This window comes from Macaca fascicularis, chromosome 14 (genome assembly GCF_037993035.2).
Source record: "Macaca fascicularis isolate 582-1 chromosome 14, T2T-MFA8v1.1".
NCBI classification, from domain to species: domain Eukaryota; kingdom Metazoa; phylum Chordata; class Mammalia; order Primates; family Cercopithecidae; genus Macaca; species Macaca fascicularis.
This window is the reverse complement of record NC_088388.1, coordinates 1,295,425-1,301,366: the sequence shown is the minus strand read 5'-3', so window position 1 is coordinate 1,301,366 and position 5,942 is coordinate 1,295,425. Positions and strand designations below refer to the sequence as shown.

Here is a 5,942-nt window from a genome sequence, read left to right as displayed (position 1 = left end):
TTGCATGCAAATGTTCATAGCCACTTCATTTGTAGCACCCAAGAAGTGGAAAGAACCCTTTGTCCTTGGGTGCTGACTGGACAGACAGGCTGTGGTGCACCCACACGGGGAACACGACTCAGCCGTGACCAGAGCGGGCCGGGGAGCGTGGCCGAGATGTGGGCGAATCTCAGACACATTAGGCCAAGTGAAAGAATCCGGCCTCAGAAAGCCATGTGCTATATGATTCTATTTCTATGACATTCTAGAAAAGGCAAAACTGTAGCTACAGAAGGCAGAGGGGTGGCTGCAGGTCCAGGGTGGTAGGAATTCTCACGCATCCTGACGGCTGGGTCGTTTGCCAAACTCATCGAATCATATATGTACAAACTTCAGTAAAACTGCCCAGCAGCATTTCTGAGCACCACGCAGAAGAGCTCATGGGCCACGCAGGGAGACACACCTGGGAGCACCGGGTGCCCTGCCGACCACAAGGTCAATGGCAACCCAAGGGGAAGCCCCGCCTGTGGGTGAGTGGGTGGTAGGGGGAGGGCTTCCTGCCGAAGGTGGCTCCAGCTGCCTGAGGATGTAAGTGCAGGGCAGTGGACAAGTGGGTCATTGAAGCCGGGTGCAGTGGCTCACGCCTGTAATCTCAGCACTGTAGGAGGCTGAGGCAAGTGGATCACCTGAGGTCAGGAGTTCAAGACCAGCCTGGCCAACATGGTGAAACCCTGTCTCCATTAAAAATACAAAAATTGGCCTGGTGCGTGGTTCACGCCTTAATCCCAGCACTTTGGGAGGCTGAGGCAGGAGAATCGCTGGAACCCCGGAGCGAGGTCGCACCACTGCACCCCAGCCTGGGAGACACAACAGGACACCATCTCAAAAACAAAACAAAACAAAGTGGGTCATTGACCACGCAGGTCTTCCTGGAGGACCCCAGGGGAGAGGAGGATACAGAGGGGGTCATCGGATGTTCCATCTCCATTGCCAGCCTAGAAGTTTCCGGCTGGCGAGGGTGGCCTTTGTTTCCAGGCACCGGCCCTGGGAGAATGTGCGTCCAGGGTCCAGGGGTTGTGAGGCTCTGGGCGTCAGCTGGTGTCTCACGTCCGCGGCCTCCGGCTGCTGCGGAACTGAACCACTAACGTCATCAACCTTCTCTCCCCCCCACTGCTCCCCCCCCAGCTCCTCCCCCCAGCTCCTCCCCCCAGCTCCCCCCATTCCCCACCCCTGCGCGCTCCTGGCGCTTCGGCCAGGCGTGGGTCTCCCCGCGCTGAGAGCTCAGGGCGCCATCCCTTCACTCACTCACTCCGCGTTGTCCTAATCCCCGCACCCGCAGCAGGGATTAAAGACGCTGTCCCAGCCCCTGCCCCAGACTGAGCAGGCGCACGACCAATGACGAGGCGACCCGCTGAGCAGCATCCCGGAGCTGCGGGACAAGCTCACGGCCCCCAGGAGCTGGGAGCTGGATTTCCTGCGCCCGCCCCATCCCTGACCCGTCCCATCCTCCTCACCTCGATCCGTGTGTGAAGGAGGAAGAGCAGCCGCTTTCTTGGTTCCCAGCACCATCTACGGACATCAGGGACACCTCTGGCCCAGCCGTGGGAGCAGCCACCTCCTTCCCCACTGGCAGGACCTGCCTGGCTGGCCCAGGCTTCCCATGACTCTGTCCTGCAAACAGATCCCCCACTACTCCTGGGGACCTTAGAGAGGCCGCCCTGCCCACAGCCACACCTGCGTCTGTCTTCTCTGCTCACGTCTGGCACGCACCTGTCCCTGGACAGGGGTCAGAGAGCGGGGTCAGGGCGGCTCAGGTTAGGGCCTCTGTTGCTGCTGCCCCGCCCCACCCCCGTCCTGCCTTCCCTTCATCGCCTCTGGTCCTCCCCCCGCTGCTCTCTCAGCAGTCCCTTCCCAGAGGCTTGCCCCAGGCCCCGCCAGCCCCACGCCCACCAGCCCCACGCCCACCAGCTCCATGCCCACCAGCCCCACGCCCACCAGCTCCATGCCCGACAGCTATCGGCCTCTTACCTCCACAATCGGTTGCTCTTGGCCAGCCCGTCCGGCTGCAGAAAGGAACGGGGTGCAGGTCTAGAGAGGGTGGCCACAGTCTGATTCCCCCTCTGTTGTACACAGGTGGCTAGAGACCCCCATAGGGACAGGCAGGAGGTCAGTGAGCAGGTGGGAGCAGGTGTGGGGGTCTCCCACCCAGGCCCCTCTGGGTGTCCCCACACCAGGTGCTACACACTGGTGGAAAGCAGCGCCTGTTACAATGGGGACTTTGGCTGCTGAACTGCCTGTCTCCATCTGAACTCCTGCCCCTGCCCCAGCCTGGGGGTTTCCTGCTGTGCCCAATGGAGGTGACTAGGAAGCCTGGAGGGGCACATTGGGGCCTCTGATGCTCAGAAGCCCAGCACAGATCCAGCACCTGCCAAGCATGTGTGCTCACACCCCCACGATGCCCCTGCTGAGGGATGAGGAGGGAAGCCTGGGGAGTGCAGTGCCCAGGTAGCCCCTGTTGGGGTGGCAGGGGGGTCAGCTCCGCACTGCACACATTGTTCTGGAAGCTCCACGGGTCACCAGCACACAGAGGTAAGTGTTGCCCACGTAGGAACCAGACACCCAAGGAGGGCTTGCCAGTGAGAAGACAGGCCAGAGGGTGGGGAGTGGGACGCGGAGGGATGGTGCAGTAAGAAGCCCTGGGAGTTGCACTGATTTTACAGCCGTGGGCTCACGCCGGTTCCTTCCTTTGTCAGCTGTGGATGTGAACCAGCCGCCCTAGTGGGCCCTCAGTGGCCGCACTCTGACCCTCCTTACTCTGCACGTTTTCATTCGCTGCTGAGGTTCCGCATTTCCCCACGTATTGAGTAGCCATTTGCCTTTTTCTTTTGTGAGTTGTTCATGTCCTTTCTGGTTTTTAATGCTGGTTTATAAGAGCCCTTTGTAAATGGAAGATATTAGCATTCTCCGTGGCGTGCATGTAGCAATGTTTCTTTCCGAGCTTGTTTGGCTTTCGGTTTCATTGTGGTATTTTGGGGGCTGGGTACATTTTCCCATCTGTGTTTATTTTATTTTATTTTTTATTTTTTTGAGATAGAGTCTCACTCTGTCACCCAGGCTGGAATACAGTGGCGAGATCTCAGCTCTCTGCAACCTCTGCCTCCTGGGTTCAAGTGATTCTCCTGCCTCAGCCTCCCAAGTAGCTGGGATTACAGGGGTCTGCCACCATGCTTGGCTAACTTTTGTGTTTTTAGTAGAGACGGGGTTTCGTCATGGTGGCCAGGATGGCCTTGAACTCCTGACCTCAGGTGACCCACCGACCTCAGGCGATCCACCCACTACGGCCTCCCACAGTGCTGGGATTCCAGGCGTGAGCTATCGCGCCCGGTCTTCTGTCTGTGTTGTCGGAGCTCACGGCCTCCCTCTCTACAGCTCGAGTGCAGCAGGGGCCTCGGGCTGTTGCTCCAGGTCAGAGCTCTCCTCGCTGTTGAATTCGCATCTAGGGCTGGGCCCCAGTGGTTCTGTTCCGGTCCCGGCCGTGGCTCCATGGACCGTCGGCCTACGTGCGGCCCGCCAGGTCCTCCTGATGATTTGACAGAGGAGCCCAGACGTGCCCCCAGGCTGCTGCCTGTGTAACCTGAGGTCACATAAGCTGGGGTGCTACGAAGGGGCCACAGGGTCCCTGAGAGGCGAGGAGGGAGGGGTGTGGGAGGAGAGGCTTGGGGGAATGGGAGGTGCACGGTGGACGGAGGCCAAGGACCCCAGCAGGCCCCAGAGGCTCCTCAGGCCGGGCCCTGCCTCAGAGGCGCCGGTCCCATACCCCAAAGACACTGTCCTGTCCACCGGGCTCACCAGGTGGGTCACTGGCCACCCACAGAGCATTGACCACACTGTCGAGGGGACCAGAGCAGATTCCAGAGCTGTGTCTGGCAGGCCTTACTCTCTGCTATGAAAATGACAACCTTTGTGAGGGCCAAGAGCTGCCCACCTGTGTCACCCCCTCAACACCCCGGGCTCACCTTGGGGCACCCCAAGTGAAAGCTCCACTCTCTTCCCAGCTGGGCTGGCCCCACCCTATCCCCTGGACTCAGGGTGGGGGAAGGAGAGGTGAGGGGGGTGGGAGGGGCTGGGAGCAGGTGCTGAGATGCGTAGCACCCCGTGGCCCGTCCCCGCTGCCCACTCTGGCTGGGTCGTGCTGAGGTGGCTCCCAGAACTTCTGTCTGCTGGGGTTGGGAGGCTCAGCCTCTATAGCCCAAGGGTGATGGTTCCTGCCCACTCTTTGGGCAGCTGGAGAAGTGCTGAGGAGGGAAACAGGAGCGCGAGGGGGATCGGAGTCTGTGTCTGCCTCTCATTAGGCTGTGCTGGAGAAAGATGGGTGCCTTGTTCCTGGGTGACTCTGAGGCCCAAGTCCCAGCAGGCAGGACCCAGTCACAGGACGCAGAAAGACCTTCCAGGGACTCAGAGGTGGGCACACCATCCTGGGGCCCCAGGAGACTCAGCCCAGCCTGGGTGGGGCTTCGTACATGGGTGGGAGGCAGTGGAGCGGTCAGATGGCTGGGAACGTGGGAAACTTCAGACCTGACTTTGGATGAAGGCCCGCGGCCTATGACCCAGCAGGAAAAGCGTGGGCCCTGCAGCTCCCCGCCTTGTTAGGTATCCGTCAGCCATGAGCAAGGAGGAGGTGGGGGTATAAAAAGCCCGAGAGCAGGCTGTGGGGGGCTGGGGGAGGGTGGCACAGCGGGACGTGTATTCGTCCGTTCTCGCACCACTATAAAGAATCACCCGAGACTGGGTACTTGCTACAGAAGAGAGGTTGAATGGGCTCTCAGTTCCTCAGGCTGCAGGGGAAGCCTGATGCTGGTGCCTACCTGACTTCTGGTGAGGCCTCAGGAGACTTTCAGTCGTGGCGGAAGGCGAGGGGAAGCAGGCTTGTCTTACCTGGAGGGAGCAGCAAGAGCGTGAGCGGGAGCTGCTGCATCCTTACTAACACCCAGAGCTAGAGAGAACTCAGGCCGGGTCGGCAGACAGCACCCAGGGACGGCGCTAAACCATTTGTGAGGAATCGTCCCCCAGACCCAATCGCCTCCCACCAGGCCCCACCTCCAACCCTGGGAGTTACAATTGGACCTGAGATTTGGGTGGGGACACAGAGCCAAACCTTATCAGTGCAAATGTACTGAACGCTCCCAGACTGTAGACGCTTAGAATGTGTCAGGTGGCACTTTCTTTTTTCGGTATTATACTTTAAGTTCTAGGGTACATGTGGACAACGCGTAGGTTTGTTACGTATGTATACATGTGCCGTGTTGGTTTGCTGCACCCATTAACTTGTCATTTGCATTACGTATTTCTCTTAATGCTATCCCTCCCCCCTCCCCCCACCCCACCACAGGCCCCAGTGTGTGATGTTCCCCTTCCTGTGTACAAGTGTTCTCATCGTTCAGTTCCCACCTATGAGTGAGAACATGCAGCGTTTGGTTTTCCATTCTTGCGATAGTTTGCTGAGAATGATGGTTTCCAGCTTCATCCATGTACAAAGGACATGAACTCATCCTTTTTTATGGCTGCATAGTATTCCATGGTGTATATGTGCCACATTTTCTTAATCCAGTCTGTCACTGATGGACATTTGGGTTGGTTCCAAGTGTTTGCTATTGTGAATAGTGCCATGATAAACATACATGTGCATGTGTCTTTATAGCAGCATGATTTATAATCCTTTGGGTATATACCCAGTCATGGGATGGCTGGGTCAAATAGTATTTCTAGTTCTAGATCCTTGAGGAGTCACAGGTGGCACATTTTATGTGTATTTCAGAAGGATGTTTAAAATGCTTAAACAAGCTGGAAAAAGGGCCAGGCGCGGTGGCTCAAGCCTGTAATCCCAACACTTTGGGAGGCCGAGATGGGCGGATCACGAGGTCAGGAGATCGAGACCATCCTGGCTAACCCGGTGAAACCCCGTC

At 58.3% G+C, this 5,942-nt stretch overlaps 1 long non-coding RNA gene across 1 annotated transcript; it reads right to left on the bottom strand.

Annotated features, from left to right (window-relative positions):
• Positions 1-213: 213 nt before the first annotated feature.
• Positions 214-1,647, bottom strand: LOC123568827 (uncharacterized). The gene is made up of 2 exons (XR_010580711.2): positions 1,494-1,647; positions 214-1,112 (listed from the first exon to the last, which is right to left on the bottom strand). It is a non-coding gene; the product is annotated as an uncharacterized lncRNA (long non-coding RNA).
• Between the last annotated feature and the right edge of the window lie 4,295 nt (positions 1,648-5,942).